Below are 18,773 nucleotides of genomic sequence, written 5' to 3'. Positions count from 1 at the left end.
AAAGTAAATGTCTAGGTCGCACGGCTTTGCCCAAACCTGTCACACGCTGAACCCGCTGAATCTGCTGAAGCCTGCAACTCTAGTTCTGAAGTGTTGGCTTCAAAGGTGCCCGTCCACCTCAAAGCTGCCCATCCGGAAGCCAGTGACGCCTCCTGAATGTCGACTCTGTCACTGTCCAGAGCATGCATATACGAAAGAGGGAGGATGGATCATTTGCAAGACCTACGTTCTCCGAAGTGCTATTCCCAGGAAGCGCAAACAATGCAAAGTTTAGAGACCAGGCTGTGGGAGGGACAACTTTCAAAAGTCAGGATGTGCCTCTCTAGGCCAGGTGGCTTCTAGAGCATCCTTCTTCTCCACTGTCATATGGTATCAACTTCTCCATGTGTTTAGAGGTATGAAATACATTTCCATAGAGCTACATCCTTCAAATTTACATGCATGTGCATGTGCACACACATCCACACCCTGTGCTTCCCTTTCTCAGTGAAACAGTCGGATGGCAAAAATCCACACAAAGTTGCTTCCAGTACCAGGGAGAAAATCTGTATTGGGATAATTGCCGTTCTTCAAGATAACACCGTCTCTGATAAGAACCAGCTAAAAGGCTCTTTTATCGCATCTGTGCACAATGGTCTATTCGTCGCCAAGTTTAAACAGAACAGATAAAATGAGAGAAAAAACCCCCAGTGCAATTCCATTTTCAAGTTCCATTTAAAAAAAAAAAAAGCTTTGTATTTTAAGAAAAGCCCTAATAAAAGGCAAAGAACCACCTAATTTTGAGAAAGGCCACCTACCCCCACCCCAACCCAGTCCACTGAAAACTAAGATATTTTTCCTCCTTCACCTGTTGTCTTCACTGCCTTTTTTTGCTTCCCTTATCACTTAATTACAGACTGCTACAAATGCAAACACAATGGCTTTCACAATGAAGACAGCAAGTTTTTAAGTTAATCGACAGCATTTTGGTTAAACTGGTGATCCACAGGTTGTGTGAACCTCCTCCCACTCCTCACACCTTTGGGCTGCCTTGCTATACACACCTCTCTGGATGAGTTTAGTGAAGCTCAGAAAAGGAACTACCTGACGGAGCCACGCTGCCCCCAGCTCTGCCGATCACTTCCACCATCATTTTGGGCCCTCCAACCCCAGCCGCCCAACCCTACCAAAACATAGGTTACAGATGGACTGGCCATGGAGAACATACACTCATAGACAATGAGGGTTGAAGGGACCTCAAGAGGTTACATCTGGTCCAACCCCTGCTCCAAGCAGGACCAGCCCCAACTACATGATCCCAGCCAAGGCTTTGTCTAGTTGGGTCTTGAAAACCTCCAAGTCCACCGCTTTCTGGGTAACCTGTTCAGTGTTTTGCCACCCTCCTAAAGAGAAAGTTTTTCCTAATATCCAACCTAAATGTCCCTTACTGCAACTTGAGCCCATTGCTCCTTGTCCTGTATCTGCCCCCACTGAGACCAGCCCAGCTCCATCCTTTTTGCAGCCCCCCTGCAGGGAGATGAAGGCTGCTATTCAATCCCCCTCGGTCTTCTCTTCTGCAGGCTAAATCAGCCCAGTTCCCGCATCCTCACCAATCATGTGCCCCAGCCCCCCAACATGAAGACGGGCAAGAATCCTTTCCCCACCCTTGGATTCAGACACACAGAAAAAGACCTATTTGACTTCTCATTTCCTTCCTGGAGGAAGTGGGTGGTGATGGGCTGAGCTGGTTCAGTGAAGTCTTGACTCCATCTACTCGCTGGCCAGGGAAGCTATTTCAGCACAGGGCATGGGCAATGGCCAGCTCCTAATAAAAGCCGGCAGCACGTTACTGCCTTGTGGGAGTGAGGAAAGAATCACGATTCAGTGGGTGTCTGCACTTCACACTTCATCCTGCAGCTGCCCCTGGAGCCCAACGCCTTGCACAGGGTTGTGCCAAGTCACCAAACCAGTCCATCAATGATACTCTGCACTTCCAGGCAATATCTGATTTGCAAACACCAGTGTATCAAGCCTCCATACACTGCTCACATGGAGGGAATAAAGTCCGGGAAAGGTAAAGCGCCTTTCCAAAAGTCACACTCGGAGTCTCCTGCAGCAAGGAGGAAGAATAAGGCATCTTCCAAATCTCTGCCTTGACATCCTGCCTACATTTAATACAATACCACTAATACACAGTTATCCATGTGCACGAACTAGGAAGAAGTTAAAAGCCTGTGAAATATCAGAGGGGGAAGAGGACTGAGTATGGGCAGCAGTTCAAAGGATAAAAATGAGGCCATTTTTCTATTAAAAGGTATTCAATAAGAGAAGGATCAAAGAACACTGTAGCTGGGGAATAAAATGCAAAAGCCTCTGAACCGTGAGCACAGCATTTAACATTAATGGAAAAGAAAGAAAGGGCCAGAGAAAGCTGAGGATGCAAAGGGTTAGTTAAACGTGGTTTGGCAGAAGAGATTTCGGTGCCCTTTAGTGGCTTGATCCTGCACACGAGGAAATCAATTCCCGTTGTTCTGGATAAGACTCAGAAGGAGCAGTAAGGGTCCATCTGAAACACATTTCTAGGTAAAATCCTGATCCCTTTTTATAAATGGAGACCACAGAACATAGAGCAGGAGAAACCAGCATGGTACCCAAATGATTTTCAAAGGGCATGGTAAGCAGACTCTTGTGGGGAGGAGAAGGGAGATTTCAAGAAAAGACACTGTAGAGGCCACAGAGAAATGGAGGTCACTATTTGATCTTCTGCGTTGGAACAGCAAGGCAAGGATTTGAGCTAAGGAAAAAGTGTGTATGACAAGCATTCAAGAGGAATGCCGCCCCCCCACCCCCACACAAAAAGTTAACTTTCATTGCAAAATATGCCAGGTAGCACTGGGACCATCTAAACAATAGTTTAAAGAAAGGCGTTAGATAAGCATTACACAGGATTACAAATATTAACACCTAATAGGAGGGGATGATCCTAAACGGGCTATTTGGCCTTCTTCCACATCGGCACATCCCGTGTTTACAGCTTAAGGAGTGATTCGGAAGTGTCAGTTAAAGCCAAAGACTTGCACCCAGCTAATCCAGCTGGTCATTTGGGTTGCAAATCAAAGGCAGACACACATGCCAGGAGCCACATCAACTTCCCCACATGTGCACCTGGCTACTTAAGGGCACAGGCCCAATAAGCCACTTAGGTTTGCATGAACTTCTGACCTGGGGAAAAGCAGTTCACACCTTAAGCCCCAAGTCACATGCTAGTCACCTCAACACACAACCCATCAACTGTAGACACTGAAGAACATGGGTATCAGTTTTCCCTGACACACATAAATCCAGGCACACTGGCTGTTAAATGGCCTGGAAAAATTTGAACCAAAAATTGGATAGGAGACTTCTTTTTTTTTTTTATATATATATCACTTGCTCTCTAAACCTTCCTGAGAATTACTGAAGCCATGAAACAGAGAAATCCTGATCCTCTGAACTAGCACTAGCCCCTGATTCTCTGTGGTTAACAAGTGGTTTTAGATATAGATACGGTATTTTTAAACCACGTGACATTACAGTGCACATTTCTTGTTGAGTGGATCCCGTGTCTATGTTTGCAATGCAGCGATCTACAGAGCAAATATGTATGCAGAGAACACGTTACTACACAGCAAATGTATACACAGAGCTGCAAAGAAATACAGATTGGCAATGAAATGACTGGAAATGCATCATGGATATGGCATAAAACTGACATCCGGTGCAAGGCCGCGAGACAGGGAATGGTTTCATGGAGGATCAAACTGCTTCAAAATTCAGTTGTTCCAAAATGCTGACGGTCCCTGTGAAAGGAAATGGAGCTTAGTTGTGCGTGGCAAACCATGGTGGGGTTGCAGACCCTGGCAGCCCTGCAGTCGATGGCCCTGCAACAGTCCTCATGGCAAGCTGCCCTGGCACTACAGAAGGCAAAAGCCTGAGCTAAGGGGCCAAACGTGCAAGGTGTCAGGAAACTAGAGTGCTTCATGGCTCTCTGGAGCCCCTGATATTCCGACTTTGCAGAATCTGAAATCCCAATTAAGCAATTTTTTCCATTAGATTTTTTCTGACTAATGCTAGCCCTGAGTCCATGTCCATAATTACACTCCCTTTCAAAAGAAGATATATCATGCTTTCAAATTTGCCCAGCGAGATGCTGATTTAAACGAGCTTTGACAAGCATGGACAGAACCATAGGATTATCTGCGAATTAGGACTTCCTCTCATTGTCCTCAAGGCAGGCAGCTATCTAGCCCTTTTCCTTTTCTGTTTCCCTCCCCCTGCCCCCCGTAACATAATGCAATTAACCTCAAGGCAACAACCAAGCAGCTTTTTGGAAAACCTTTTGCCCAAGTCAAGTCCCTCATTAACATCTTCAGTAAGATAAAAAGAAAATGAAGTTGTTAGCTTTCCGCCACGGTGCAACCGCTGCAGTTTTCTCTTTGCCCGGGACAAAACTGGTCCAGGCAGAAATGCCAGGGATAGCTCTGAACAAGCTTCTCGGCAAGGCTAACAGCCTCTCTGAAGTACTCCACTACCTTATCTCTATTGCTTCCGGGACCCCAGCTAGCTCGTTCAGACCTAGCTTGTCTCTCTCTCAGCTGTGCTGGGTGGACATACCTTCCAGGCCAAATACTATCCGAACAGTGCAATGCGACTGTAAACTCCTTGCCATCTGCTGGGTTCTGGGTTTGCACAACGCCTAGCACACTGGGTCAGGGTCCAGGACCGGAGCTCATCAGGATTAGCTGCAGCACAGGTAAATATTCCGAGGAAGGGGTAGGGACGTGCAGTCAAGTAACAATAATCCCAGGGCACCTGAAGGTGTTCATTTGTTGAGAAAACTGTAAATAACTACGCGGTGTTTGTTCAAGTGTGCAGCTAAGGGAAGTGTTCGTGTCAACTGGGGGTACACATCCCTGGGGGTACTTGAGAAAGCCCTAGGAGGTATGCACAGGTGGGCAGGGACCGAGTGCCACCACGCACCATCCCGCGCAGGCCGGATGTGGGGACTGGGGCAAGCTCGCACGCAGTGGCATTTGGTCATGTGCCACCCCCCACACTCTGCATCCGGCATTGCCCCATGCGTGCTGGGGCCGGGCCAGGGGCTGCATGCACCCTGTGTGGCCGGGCAGGCAGGGTGTGCACGTGGCACTGTGCACACACAGCCAGGGGCCACGGGTACCAGCTGCTCACGGTGGGAGGGCAGACAGGGGAGGCATGGGGTGGGGGCAGCCGTCACTGAGGCTGTCCCGCATTCGAGAGCAGCTGTGTGGAGGGGGGAGAGAGGGGACATCTCCTGCATATATTCAAAGAAGAAACCAATGTGATCTTAAATATTTCAGGACTTTTAGACCAGATTCAAGATTTTGTGAATAAAGTCCCCTCTCCCTATTCGGTGCTCACATCCGTCCTTGTGGCTCTGGGTTTTCATGGACTAGGGATAGAAAATGCACATAAACCAGTATAAATGATTGAAAACCGGTTCAAATCTGTAACACAACAGAAGTTCAGTGCACGTAAACTGCTTTCAAAATGGCTGAAACCGGTTTAAGATAAACCTGGAGGGATGCAGTATCAGACTTAACTGATTTAGGTTAAATTGGTTTATTGAACTTCTGTCCCAGATCCCCTCCAGATTCAAGTCAACTCACAGTCCCCCAGCATCCCAGGATGCTTTGCACCTCCCCACCTTGCAGGGTGGACAGGTCAGCCTTGGCCCAAGCTGTCTGCTCTAGCGTCCCCCAGCGCCTGACCTGGGCCACTGCAGGCATGTGGCTACATTTCCAGAATCAACAGTGAATGTCTGTTCACTTGCTTATCGGTTCAATCTACTCGGCTTAGACTAACCTGCGAAGATTGAATCGATTCAGCCTTGGACATTTCGGCTGTCTGTACTTAGCCACAGTGTTTATTTTACTCAAGAGTGGCAGAGCTACTTGTGCTTCTTGAACAGCTTGTTCAGGCCCTTCAGGATGCCTGACCTTGGGACAAGTGTCTTGGTTGGCTTCCTCATTGTCACACGCTCTTGTTGACTTCCAAAACAAGAACAAGCCCCCAAACTTCCAGGACTGCAAGCAGAAGCATTCATGGACCAACTCAGTGGGATGTCTCACCCCACCCCCCAAAGTAGGAAAACCCATTCTGCAAGGGTCTGGGGGCTCAAAAGATATTAAGGGGCTGGACCAGGATCTGAAATGTAGGTGCTCCTCTGACATGAGTTCTACAAAAGCTGTGAGTAGAGGAATCCCCCCAGCACTGAGGTATTTCTGAAGTGTAAAGTATTTGCATCTCCAGGCAGTGATGTTCCCAACCCTGCTGTTAAATGAGTTTTCTTTTGTTTCTTAAAGCCCCCCCCCACCCCCCACCCGAATGGTTTACCTACAGTCTTTGCACTCCTGAATAATAATGGAAGTGCTGGGGGGGGGGTTTCTTATTCAGGCAGAATACTACATGTGCAAACTGTCAGCCATGAGCATCTCTGCAATGCAACGATAATTTACACAACCGCATTATTTCAATATGCCAACTGTTATGTGCCTCCGACACGCAGCTACGCGGATTTCCTGCAATCTGTATAACAACACTATAAACTGCTTACCATTTCCAGTCAGGAATAGAGTATTGCTGCCTTTTCTCTCTATAAATGTTTAAGCAGGCTGAAGTCAGATTTCCTAAACAGCAAATTGTCTCACATTTGCTGTACAACAATCACGCCAAGCTGAGAGAGGCTGCTGCAAAACATGCACCCACTCTGCAAATTCAGTTTAATCCTGTTTAATGTGGCAGCCTCTGAGCCCCAGATCAGAAAATCAGACCAAATGAGGGTTGGGAGGGAGCTAGGAGGTCACATCCAGTCCAACCCCCTGCTCAAAGCGGGACCAGTCCCAACTACATCATCCCAGCCAGGACTTTGTCTACCCGGGGCTTCACAAACCTCCAAGGATGGAGAGTCCATCACTTTTCTTGGTAACCTGTTCCAGTGTTTCATCAGCCTCCTAGTGAAAAAGTTTTTCCTAATATCCAAATTAAATGTCCCTTGCTGCAACTGGAGCCCATTGCTCCTTGTCCTGTCGTCTGCCCCCACTGAGACCAGGCCAGCTCCATCCTCGTTGCAACCCCCTTGCAGGGAGGTGAAGGCTGCTAGTCAATCCCCCTCGGTCTTCTCTTCTCCAGGCTAAATAAGACAAGTTCCCGCAGTCTCTCCTCAAAAGTCATGTCCCCCAGCCCCCAAACCATTTTCGTTGTCCTGCACTGTACTCTCTCCGGTTTGTCCACATCCTTTCTGTAGTGAGGGACTCAAAACTGGACACATGTGGCCTCACTACTGCCAAATAAAAAGGAAGAATCACTGCCCTCCAATAAGTTACGAAGCGCAAGAGATTTCCACCAAAAAGACGGGTGGAGGGGGGGAAATGTGACAACAGGGAGCTTTTAGCCCATAATTGTCATTTCCATTTTGACCACTTACGGTTTTTCCTTTTAATGTGCCACCTTCTTTCCAGCTTACAAAGGATGGAAAAGAAAGGTAGAAAAAAAAATTATTTTTGGTGGGGAGTTGACCTCCAAAATGCACAACGTCGTGTTGCAAGCTGAAATAAACCTGGTTTCATTAAAGAGACTCTGTGAAAACCTTAAAACAAAACTTTTTGTTTTCCTCCCTATCTTTGTATACTTTTCACAGGAGAATCTTCCCTTCTGCTAGCCCGCCCCAGAACAATGCTGATTTGTGCTGGCTGCAAATCAGCGCCGATAATGAGCTTTACAGAATGCGGCCTTTCACATAAGCCCATACCAGCCCTAGGATCTCGGTCCAGCAGCGATTCGGGGAAGACTGCCACCTCCTGCGTCACCGGTGGCAGTGTCTGTAGGACTCAGTGATGAGCTCAGCCCGCACGTTGGGACGACAGCATGAATTCACAAAGCACCTCCTTCATCGAGCACAAGAACAAGGCTCCGAGTCCACAGATGGTTCCTCCTCTTCTCTGCCATTACCGAATACTCTGCAGAGGCTGACTTCATCACCGCACAGCAAACGCTTGCAACCCTGTCACCCGGCTCAGCGCTGTTCATCTAAAAGATGGAGTTTCTCTGCCACCAAACAGGTGGGTTGCAGGGTGATCTGCTCCTGTAAAGACCCCGAGGCCAGCCAGCTCCATTCAGAGACAAAGCCCTTACAAAGCAATGGGTGTTGAAACCCGATAGAGGGGCTTTTAGGGGATGCAATGGGTCGAGCAATTCCAGCATGACAATGAAAGAGCTCAGCAGAAGGGAGGAAGGATGCAGGTGGGTCCAAGATGCAAGAGGAACAGCCTTCGGGTTAGGGAAATGCTTCGCTTTGCACTGGAAGACTCAAGCGTGCCACGAAGGAAGAGCTGGCAAACAATTTCTGGGCAGGGTGAGGAGACAGGCCTGCTGCCTACAAGGTGGGAAGGGTCTTCCTGCTCAGGGAAGGCTGCTTATTTATTAGGAAAAGCAAACCTCTCCCCATCCAACTCCACCCCAGAAGGAAAGGATCTGTAAGGGCCACTTTGCAGAAGTCAATTCAGCGAGTCTGCTGGCTTCCAGCCTCGAAAGGCACTGGGTTTTCATTGCCTTCCCTTAAGCTGCCCTAGAAAGTCTGCTGTTACCCAGCAGTCCCAAACAAGGGCAATGGCCTTGGTGCTTCAGGAGGGATTGCTCCAGCTGATGGCCTGTCCACTTCCCCCGTCATCAACACCAGAGTGGAGCAGGGCCAGTGGAAAACAGCCAAATGCGTCTGTGCTGACAGCTTTAAGGCAGCACCTTGCCTGGCCCGCGCCACACCGATGACACAGGAAATCACGCTGCACTTCAAGCCGCTCCCAGACACATCTGGAGGAAGTCAGGAAAAGGCAGAGCGGGGTGGAGGGGAAAGCGGTAGCCCCTACAGCAGCCGTGACAGCTGCTGGGGGATGCGAGGGGCCCTCAAGAAAGCGACAACTCCTTTGAATGATGGCCTGGCAGAAGTGCTCCGCCGGCTTCAGGCTGGGCTGAGAACGGGGCGTTTGCACGGCTTCCCAGCTGGGCTTCATTTATCAAAGGAAGTGATTCACCGCACGCCAGGTTGCTGCCAAGCTCCAGCCTGCACCGCGGAGGCACCGGGAGCGTCCTGCCTCATTTACGCCCAGAGCTAGCATATTGTAGCTGCACCGTGCCGGCCTCTGTGCATGCGACACCATCCCAGGCTCACGCACCATCACACAGGGCTGGTCTGATATGCTGGGAATGTTTATTTTAAAATCGCTGGAAGATAGCGGTGCAGGGGACAGGTCACAACTCGTCTGGGATGTCTGGTAGAGGCAGGTGTGGTTTGCCCCTAAAGCTCTTCCACTCCCGAGGCTCAATCCAATGAAATCCTGTTCTCGCTAAAAGCCTTCTCTCACCTGCAGAGCCAACGGCACAGTTGCCAGCTCCGGGAACGCCAACAGAACTGGAGCACAAAAAGCCCTTGTGCAATATCTTGCCTCGCTCTATTCCTCCTTTCCCTGTCTCTTGGGGAAAAGCAGTGCCCAGAGCTGCTGCAGAAGGCAGGTAAAGCCTACCCCTATATATCTAGAATAAAAAAATATCCGGTGGTGGAAGGTGAGGGGGATAATCCGAGTCTGCGCAGGCCGGGCAGAGGAGAGCAGAGGCGCACAGTTATACAGTGCAAGGGTGAAGCAGCCAAAATGCTCCTGCTCACTGGAAATCGGCAACGTCACCCATCATGTGCACGCTGCCCGCAGGCAGGGGCGCCACATCGGATGGTGCCAAAACTTAAACAACTCCACAATCACGAGACAAGCCTTTGAACATTTTTGGGGCCGAACTTCCAGCTTTAGCGTTCAAGACTTCGGTGCAACTGTCAGCACGGTCCTCATTCATTTCTGGCCAGGTCAGCTGCATTTTGCTTAACTAAATATATCCCCCTGCGCCCTGCTTAATTCCAATTAGAGGGTGGTGGGACTCCTCATTTCTTGTCCTAAAAGCCTCTGTTAGCCCCTGCCACCTCCTCTCCAGAGCTCCCTGCAGCTCCGCATTGAGATGCAGCCATTCTCGTATGGCAGCCTACCAAGGCCGTGAAATTTTGGGGGTCTTGAAGTGACCGTGTAAACATAAGGGGTAACTGCCATGGTTTGTTCCCCCCCACAACAAGGATCTATTGCCTCCCCCTTCCCCACTACAGTAACACCTAAGCATCCTGTGGGACTTGGCTGTTGCACTAGCTGGATAGCAGACTTGCATCCACACTAATGCACCTAGAAGCAGCGGTTTGCTATAATTTTTTCCGCTCTCCTTCCAGTACTCTGCACAGCAGAAGGAGGTTTCTCCAGCTCCCACTAATCAATCATCCTGATCCGAACCTCAAGGCGCTTGCCAAGAGAGGCTGAACCAGCCAGGTTCCCACATGCCCGGCAGCATCAATCCTCTGCTCCTCCTGACATCGTGTCTTCTCGTACCACCAGTGAAAAAAGAGACAGCATCTTCAACACTTTGGATCAGCATAAAATATTAACGGGAGCCCGAAGAAGTCAGGTAATTATATTTGGATGGAGTATTTCACGGCAGATACAAATACGTGAGGAGCCTGAAAAATCCAGGGCTGCCCCTTGTTTTATGATTATTTTATAGCCTCATCCATCTATGGCAAATGGGGTGGAATTACTACGTAATCTAAACAGCAGGCCCAAACCTACAGCACTGCGCCAGGAAGCGTAAATGAGACCGTATCGTTCAGCACTGGGTGCGATGTACGTAGTCACGAAGGCAAAATAACAGCCCCCAAAAATACACCACCGTTTCCTGACAGGGAATTGTTAAGGAGGGTGAATAAAGGGTATCTGAGCGACTGTAATGATCTCCTCTCTGTAGTCACGCTCTCAGGATGACAACCCTGGGAGGCGGAAGCCTTCAGAATAGCAGTGACTCACTGCTGCACGGTGCCCTTCGTTAGGCTTGATGGGGTGGGCTCATGCCTATGAAAGGTATCTCCAGGGAAGGTAGAGGGATGCCGGGACTCTGGCTTCTTCCTCCTGCATCCGTGCCCAAGATCAGAGATCCTGACCGCTGCATCCTGCCACACAAGGATCCAGCGAGCATCCGAAACAGCTCTGTGCTTTCTCCTGCACAATGTGAAAACCCCAAGAGCCACAACCGTATCTTCTCCCACAACCTCTCGGACGCCTACAAAACCCGGCATGGCCAGGCTGAAGTCACGCTGCTTCTGCGCCTCTTCCCTTCTTTTTTCCCCCCCTCGACGCCCTTCTCGTACCCACGAGTGAAAAGCAAAAACAGGCACGTAAGTAAAAGTGGAGCCAGTTCTTCACCACCTTTGCTGGCCCATACATTGCCACGCACCATCATCTACTCCCTGTTGGTCTTTGATTTGAGGCTGCAAGCTCTTGAAGGAAGATCTTGTCCCCCAAGGCACCTATGCAGCACCTGGCATAATAGAGTAGCGTTGGACTGAGGGCTTTGACTCCTAGCATTATATAAATATTTAATCAGCCTCACATACCCCACAGTAGGAAGGCACGGCTGTCCTCTTCCTTGCTGGCCAGGGTTCAGGGGCTAGGGAAATGTACCCTTGGGAGAAGTACAGCAAAGGCAGCAGGACTTTGGGGAACTAAGCTTGCCTCGCAGTATACTGGCCTCTGTATTTGTCCCCACGTAGGCCGTGTAGCCAAATAAAGTTTACCACATTTCTGCATGCTGGACTGGAGGAGTGGTACAAACAGCTCCCTCCTTCAGCACCCAAGCCAATTCCTCCTGAAGTCAACGGGAGGTTGTGTTGTGGTCTTTTGGGATACAAAGTTAGCCTCAAGCATTTCCCTAGAGACACACAACGGGGTATCATAAAGGAGACATGGATGTGGATTAAGGGCACCCACTGACAACCTGCCGGCTTCCAACTGTCCGAGATACTGAACAGTGCACTTTGTGGAGGTATTGAATATACAGCAACTGTGCTGTAAGCAGAAGCGAGTTTCAGATGGTATTAGCAGTTGTTGCTAGGGCAATTAATGCTCCTTTTTGCTAGCAAAGTACTTGCCCAACAACTGTTTGACAGTCTGGTCTGGGAAAATGTGAGTGGTAAGCTGGGATTTGGAAAGGTGGCAGATCAAGAGGCTTCATTACAGCAGATGAGTTTTGGCACAGACGGCACACAGGGGTACAACCCGCTTCTACAGAACAGCTGAAGCAATGCAAGGCATGTCACCCCACGTCCTGGGAGCATCACATCCCTCTTCTACGGTTTAATCATTGGCATGCTAAAAGCTGAAGCCAGGACTCCCTTTTAAAGCTTGCGAGTTGGTGGCTTATACTACCGGGCCTCTAGTAAGTACAACACCTTACCAAGGGAGGAGTCCCCAAAACCAGGAAGGACCATAGGAGTAGCAAAGAAGCCATTCAGAAGTGTTTTAAGTGGTAACGAACGCTCCCAGACTGATCCAGGGTCCCCTGAAACCAAGGGAAAGATGCCAACTTCAACGAGCTTCAGTTCAAGGCCGAGTACCACGTTTCTTTTTCTTTTCAGGGAAACGCGGGACTTGTAAGCAGCAGCCAGAGCGATGCTGTCCAGACAGAGCAGCTTTTATTCGTGCAGAGCAACAGTTCAGCATGGACAGCTGCAGAGCAAGCATCCTTCACACCGCCGTACCAACGGGCTGCAACGCCATGTGCCAATTAACAGCCTTGGCCAGCCAGCTCCTAATTAATTCTTTGTGCTTAAATAGCTTTTTTTTTTTCTCCCCCCAAGCACAGGATCTCAATCCATTTTAGAAAGCCTACTACAATGAGCCTCACAGCGCTCCTGTGAAGCGGGGGCGCGTTTTTCTACTAGTCTCACAGATGGGTACATTCCAGCTCACAGAGAGGTGGACTGATTTGCTCTGAGCCTCGCAGAGTTTATCTGGAAATACAAGGCAAGGGTCCTGATTCAGAGATTGCCATCCAGGATCAGAGCAAACAGTCCTCCTGCCCCCGACCTCTTCTTAGAAATCTGGGGAGAAACTCTTGGCAGGGATGCATCAGATCTGAGGTTCCTCCTCCATGTGAAGCCAGCCAATGCACCCTACTCAAAGGGTTGCTCAGTGCAAACCCTTGGCGTCAAGACGAGCAACCGGTCCAGACCTCCCAGTGCACCAAGGGAACAGTGACGCCAGCAGTGGCTTTATCAGATGCCCCCCTGAGTGGAAACGGTGACATTTGGAAATGTCAGCAATGCAAACAATGAGAAAGGAAGTTAGAAAAGGAAACCGTGGAGGGGGAAGCCAAGACTGCCCAGGTCCATTGTGACCACGTTAGCTGAGTCAGCCCAGGGAAGGGGAGAGGAAGTGGAGACCGCACCCCTCCAAAAAGCAGATGGCAACACACCAGGCAAGGGGAGCAGGAGAGGCTGTGGCAGGTGTCCCTGGCAGAGATGCAAACCAAATACCCAACTGGGGGCAGGGGAAGTTTCAAAAGTGTCCTCCATCTGCTGACCACCGCGGTAGCTGGTCTCCTCAGGGTACCTCCCTCTGCCCCTGCTCACCTCCCCTGGGGAACAGAAGCTGTCCATCAGCTCCTTTGGGCACTACTGCCCCTGGCCTTGCTGCCTAAACCATTTTGGGACCAGCTCTGGAAGCAGTGAGGCGATTCCTACTTTTCCAGTCCAGGCCTAAGCAACACCTTTGCGGGGAGCACCAGGTTGCCCAGGCGGACTAAGAGCAGGAGGAGAAGCCCTGGATCAGGCATTAGCAATTCACGGACAAAAATTTCACCTCTTCTTTTATAGCTGACGAGGGGATAAGTGGGGCTTGGTTGCCCAGCACTCAGGAGAGCCAGCTGAGCTTGCGGGCACATGAAAGCTGGGTTGGGAGCACAGAGCAAGAGCTGCTAGGAGCTAGCTTGGTTTTTGTCAGACTTTTTTTTTTATTATTATTTTTATTGGTACTGGTGCAGAGGCATCCGTCACCTTGCCGGCGGCAGGGACAAGAGGCTCCCCCCACCCCTGCAAAGCAGAAACGCTCCAAGTATCACTCTCTCCTCTTCAGACTCCCTGTACAGTTTCATCAGCTCCGCTGTGCACCTCCCTGGACGACACAGCCATGCAGCGTCTGCGCAATTTAGAACCAGTTAAAGCCAGAGAGATTTTTTTTATTCCCATCACAAACAGCCACAAATAACATTTCAGCGTTTGCTGGCAATTGTCGGCCAGCAGTACACACCGTACCACCATCCTGCCGTGCTTCGAAACCAGAACTGCAAGGGACATTTTCAGCTGGGTGGGGAGGAGAGGTGGGTGGGAAGGGCTCTTGAACAGGAAGCATTTATTTCTTCATGCCCTTTGGGACAAAAAAGCAGTTTGCGCACAGCCTTTATGGCACCCTAGTGCTTCGTGGCAATAATTAAAGGGTATTTGCTTCCACGGGCGTGAACTTCATTTGCCAGATTTCCAAAATTACATTGTGCTCTTCCTGTCCTCCTTGGAGAGAACATGATGTGAGCTTGGCCGGCTAAGATGCCATCTGGAGCAAGAACAGGATGCCTGGAAACAGAGTTTAAGTGCTGATATTAGACCCATTATGTGGTGCTAGACTGGGACCTAGATGTACCACTTGGACTGATTAGGCGATGAAACTGCAGCCTGGAAGCCTTTCGCCAAGCCATTCAAGTAGGCTGTCAGGTCTTGTCTTGAGATTTGGCATCTCATTTCTAGCTGCACTACTAATAATGAATGTCAGGAACAAAAAAAAAAAAAAAAAATCAAAAAAATCAGGGTACCCTGGCCTGAACTTCCCATGTTACGACCAGATGGTAGAGGAGACCTGCTGCCTTGTCCTGCATCACCATACATGCCAGTCTTCCTACTGGGACAAAAAGAAACCATAATCCCTATGCAGTGGGGTATCAATGGCTGGTGACCTCCCACATAGCTCAGCAAGGCCAAAGCAAGACCCTTGGGCATCTACTGAAGCTAATGGGATTTTAAGGGCACTCTGCACCTAAAAGGCAGCTGGCGCCTTCACAATAAGGATCATAAAGCAACAACTCACTGATGAGATTTAAGGGGTCCTGGGAGGGATAGTAAGGCAATAATGTTGTGTTGGCCTTCAGGAAATCCCAGGTTGATACGATATTCTCAGCCTTTGGAGGGGAGGGAGCGCGGAAATGAGAGGGGGGAATTATTTAAATATAATATGTTTTCTCCTGTCGATTGGTAAATCAGATTAAAGAAAAACCGTAAGAAAACAGCAGTCCCTGGAATACAGTTCATGTTGCTGCATTGTTAAATTATGTATTAGCTTTATGCCAGGTACAATTATAGTAGAGCACCATCTGTTTCCCAATATGGTAACTCACAGCCATAGTAGCAGAGATTTACTTTTATAATTTCTCTTGGTATGCGCCAAGCTGATGAGCGCAGCGTCTACCGCAGAGGAAGGAGTCTGTCACCTGCCGACTGCACATTTGGGATATACCCTAGTGAAGGATGGGCTACAGATTATTTATTCTCAGACATATGAGATGTGCTTATGATGCCAACTCTAATGAATAGCTCTTGATGATGCTATGCATCCTCCAAATATTGCAGGAGAAGCACATTCTCCAGCTGCTTGTTCATCATGCCAGAGCACGCTTATATCAGCAATTTCATTTCTATACATTCTGCGGATGGCCAACTGTATTTCATTAGGATATCCTGATGGAAGAGTAAAAAAAATTTCCAGAATCCATAAATTGAGATTTAAGTGTGTCAGTTAAAAGATTAAATGTAGCATATGACAAAACATTAAGCGCATGAACACATCAGAGATGAATTTCAGTTTTCCGCTTCCATGTGATTTCTGCTGGTTCTTCAGTGGTACCAAAGCCACTAGGACATCAGCAGAGCGGATGGCACCACAGTTATTATATAACCAACTATGCTACTTTCCATCGCTTTTAAACTAGAGCCAAGACTCAGTCTAGAATATAACTGCAGAGGTGAAATGGGCTTGCAGATGGAGGCTACTGGGATGAAGACGATTCCCAGAGCGGGAGATGTTGGCCAGCTGCTATTCTATTAGCACATCTCCCTCTGCTGGTCAGACCAGCACATCTACTTTTAAGGGACATTATGCTTAAAAAATAAAAAAAAGCATCCCAAATTTCTTACCCCTCTCCACCTCCACCCCTCCATACTTCCCTGTCTGGGACAAAGATGAGACGTGCTCTTCAAGGAGAGAGCAGAGGGACTGCAACCTGCTGGCGGGTGAGGGTCGGCAGGGGATGAGTGGTTACAACCAAAATGAAAGCAAGCCCTTCCAAAGCTTCCCTCCCTTGCTGAACAGTGATCATCCAGCATGGACACGCTAGGGAAGCGGAGCTGCAGACACAACTTTGACAAAAGTCTCACTTTCCCTGCGCAGGATGCAAGGCCGAGGGGACGCAGAGAGGTGCATGGATGCAGTGGTCTGGCCCTTTGCTCCAGATTCCTCTTGAAGACCCCCAGTTGATGGCAGACTGGACAAGCACCTAACTGGGGTTGTCTGACCCCAGCGCTCTTTCCTGCCTAGGCAGGGGGCAACTCAATGACCTATTGAGGTCCCTTCCGACCCTAACATCTATGAACTGTCTACAGCTACTGTTGAAGTTTTAGTTTTTCTCCTCCTGAAGGCTTTGGCCAAAGCTCTTCTGGCTGTCATCTGTCCTAAGAAAAGGTGCCCTATGCCACTGTGCACCCCGCATGTCTGTCAAACAATTTTTCATGTGCTTGGGAATATACCCAGGATCCTAGGTTGGCAGGGCAGCTGCAGGAGGACTGTGACAACTGACACAGGGTAAGCCTACCCCTAATCTGCACTGGGGCACAGGTTGCTCCCAGGACCCAGAAAGCACCAAGTTGTCTTAAGCAACCTGTGCTCCCTCCCCAACCCTGCAGCGAAATGTGGCTCAGTGCAACGGAGAATCCCTGCAGAGATCCTACTCTTCTCTTCAGGCTTTTTGCATTGGCGTTTCTCCCTCTCTGAGCCAGTCTCATACTTCTAAACTGGGGTCCTCTCCCATTTCCCCTTCCTCAATGCCTTAACTCCTTCAAATAGAAGGCAGATTTCTTTAAAACCAATTAACTCTTCTAAATATCTTAACAACCAAGCAAGCAGGACTATAAAGCTCTTGTAGTATATCTTTATTTATAAGTGTGTCTCTATTTGATGCTTTCTTTTTTTCCCTTAAAATTGAGAGGTAAATTGGGTGCATCTTAAATTCAAGGGAACCTTCTATTCCAAGGAATACGGCACACCTCATCTGAGATCATGCCTGCTTTTCAATAACTAATACAAACTACCTACCACAATAGGCTGCAAAATGATTTGAAAAAACAAACCCCAGCATCATTGTGCCATAAAATTAATTCCAGCGCCTTGTGCTCTCATGGGAGGAAAGAGAGAAAATTCCCAGCGTTACAGGAGCGTTCAGTTTATACTAAATATCATCTGATCCAGGAAAGTACATTTACTACAAGTGTGTATATCTTTAAATTTACATCAATTCCCACATATGGGCTTTTGAATGGTGGTGGGGGGGGGTGTTAATGCTATTTGGTGCATCTCAGATCTAATGTACACAAGCCCAAAAAACAAGACGATACCAAATCACCGTGATGTCAGCACTGCATGCACTATTCAGAGAAAAGGCTGTTCCCAATATGAACTTGATGTATGTCTGTTATCACAAAGCGCAGGATAGCAATGCTAAAACTCCCCCCCCGCCCATCTTCACCCAGAGCAGGACTGAGCATCAGTATTTCACCAAGTCATTTTTCCCCATTCCCTCTCCCCTTCCCGCAAGAAGTAATTTATAGTCTGCAGAGCAAATCACGAAGCATCCAAACACAAAGCCAAATGCTTTCCACAGCAAGAAGTCAATCCAGCCCACATCATGTTCAGCATCACTATGCCCGTGTTTGTGCTGTGCTTTATTTCAGCGACAGCTGCCTGCTAACTACAGGCATTGCAGGAATTCGGGGAGTGTATTTATCCACTTCATCATGCATTCCTCGAATCCATGCACCATCAAGTCACTCCAGTGACTGATTAAAGAGGCCTCCTTCGGACACTGAAACATGAAATGCTTGGCACAGACCGCTCGATTTGCAGAACTTAACTCCAAATCCATATGTGATCACATCTCTGACATGCTAAACTCCATGTTGCAAGAAGCTTTTGTGTCTGTTCATACCTTTAGCTCCGGTGCAGTCTTCTGTTTTGACTTAATCCTTGCTTGTGATATCCTTCAGCTTTCCACCACGAGGAGCCGATTTCATCCTTCTAATTCCATCGTGCCTCCATCTCCTTTATCCAGATGGTTCATGAAGTGCTACAGCAAAGACAGAATATCCATTTCTGTCTAGAAAAAGAACAAAAAAAAAAAAAAAAACTCATCCAAACCGTGCATTGCTTTCTATTCATTCCCCAGATTCGCTAGCCCCATCCTCCCCATCCGAGACTGGCAATCAACCCGCTATGTACACAAATTAGCTTGGTATACAAATTAACAAGCTCTATTGCCAAGATATTTGTACACAAATTAAACTGTGGCATTCCTCCCCGCTAATGTCTCTGGGTGCACTACTTCCCAACAGCTTCCAGTGATGTGCGTTTCGGTTCATTAGAGATGCAAAACCAGTCTTGCTGAACATCTTTTAAGTTCATCTAGGCATAATTCTTTCTTCCATTAGATTAATGAAGTGTTTCCAAGGTACAGAGATATACATGTTAGCTAATTACTGAAGTCAG

The 18,773-nt window shown here is 48.5% G+C and overlaps 1 protein-coding gene across 1 annotated transcript in view; it reads right to left on the bottom strand.

Moving 5' to 3' along the window:
• Positions 1-18,389, bottom strand: part of FRMD4B (FERM domain containing 4B) — a 138,322-nt gene extending 119,933 nt beyond the window's left edge. The window contains exon 1 of the mRNA XM_019504780.1: positions 18,217-18,389. The gene's annotated coding sequence lies outside the window, so the exon portion shown is untranslated. The remainder of the gene's footprint in view (positions 1-18,216) is intronic.
• Positions 18,390-18,773: the final 384 nt, after the last annotated feature.

This window comes from Gavialis gangeticus, unplaced genomic scaffold, assembly GCF_001723915.1.
Source record: "Gavialis gangeticus isolate Ggan-Ray unplaced genomic scaffold, GavGan_comp1, whole genome shotgun sequence".
Classification (NCBI taxonomy): domain Eukaryota; kingdom Metazoa; phylum Chordata; order Crocodylia; family Gavialidae; genus Gavialis; species Gavialis gangeticus.
This window is presented reverse-complemented; position numbering and strand designations above follow the sequence as displayed.